This window comes from Schistocerca gregaria, chromosome 5 (assembly GCF_023897955.1).
Source record: "Schistocerca gregaria isolate iqSchGreg1 chromosome 5, iqSchGreg1.2, whole genome shotgun sequence".
Classification (NCBI taxonomy): domain Eukaryota; kingdom Metazoa; phylum Arthropoda; class Insecta; order Orthoptera; family Acrididae; genus Schistocerca; species Schistocerca gregaria.
Window position 1 is genome coordinate 2,973,621 of NC_064924.1, and position 1,404 is coordinate 2,975,024.

The window sequence follows — 1,404 nt, forward strand, 5'->3', positions numbered from 1 at the left end:
GGATGGATTATAGTCAGTAATGCAACATTGCTGGCAAAAGTTAATTATATTCTGAATGAAATGATTAAAAAAAACAAAAAACAAAAAATAACAAAAAAAGGGGGGTAAAAAAAATGGATAAGGCGTCGGACTTCGGATCTGAAGATTACAGGTTCGAATGCTGTCACGCTCGTGTTTTTCCAGTTCTGAAAAAGAAACATACCGTTTTAATGTAGCAATTGAGCAGTATGAAACCGTCTGAATGTGGCTGTTGACCATTTTTTGCTGGGAGATGCTCTTGAGCTTGAAACATACACAACAAGACCGGTGTTAACTAGCGAAATGGTCGGCAGAGTGCCGACACCGCGAGTTTTGACTGGCACTTGCACATCTAAAACAACGTCGGAAAGTAACTCGTTCGGCTTTTGATTCACATAAAGTATGTGTGTTAATTTTGACGCCACTAGCTCTGCATGTTGTCATGCAATTTCTTTACCTCTCAGAAATGATTATGACATAAAAGTGTAGTATGTGACGAGTGTGACGTTAGGAAAACATTAGGCAGCATGGAGAGATTCTGTATGGGACCACCCAACCCAAACGAGTACTGTGTGACGTGCTACCTTGCAGGTATTCACCGAGGAAGCCGGCTAGCTGAGTCGGTAGAGCGTCAGACTCCTAATCCCAGGGTCGTGGTTTCGAGCAACACGCTGGGCGGAACGGAATTTTGTTCCTCTGCAGATGTAAACTACCGTTTTCTGATTAACGAGATTTAATGGAAATAGCAACTTTAAACTTTGCCTACGTCTCTGTCAGTCGAAAGGAATCTGTATTTGAAGGTGAAGGTGATTTTGTAGACATGTTTGAAAGACATGTTCTGAAATGCAAGTGTTGTTGTTTGGAGAGCACATCGGTTACGTGTCAGATGTGTAGCCAAGCAGTAATGGGTCGCCATAGCTGCAAATATTAGCCGGTAATATGAAGAGTTGTCACCTGAAGTCTGATGATGCAGACGACCGTAAGGACGAAGTACCCAAAAGTACCGCTAGGCCGCGCCTCTTTAGCTCAGTGGTAGAGCGCTGGTCTGATAAACCAGGGGTTGTAAGTTCCATCCTCACAGGAGGAAGATGAATTTTGGATATCAGTTGCGCGTCGTGGCCGTATAGGAAACAGTATCTGTGATGACGAACAATTAGCGACAGACGTTTTTTAAGAATTACTCTCAGATGTGATTAAGGCGAATGGCGCAGATAAAGCATTTGCCCAAGCGGTACAGCATAAGGTGGGACGAGGCAGTCTGAATTACATTTTATAGATGTATGTCTCACATATCTCAGAGCCTCTTGCGGTCGTCGTCGTCGTCGTCGTCGTCGTCGTCGTCGTCGTCGTCGTCGTCGTCGTCGTCGTCGCCGCCGCTTCTGCAGA

The 1,404-nt window shown here is 44.6% G+C and overlaps 1 non-coding gene across 1 annotated transcript; it reads left to right on the top strand.

Moving 5' to 3' along the window:
* The first annotated feature begins 1,033 nt into the window (after positions 1 to 1,033).
* On the top strand, positions 1,034 to 1,105 carry Trnai-gau (transfer RNA isoleucine (anticodon GAU)). Its single transcript has one exon. It is a non-coding gene; the product is annotated as a tRNA-Ile (tRNA).
* The last annotated feature ends 299 nt before the right edge of the window (positions 1,106 to 1,404 follow it).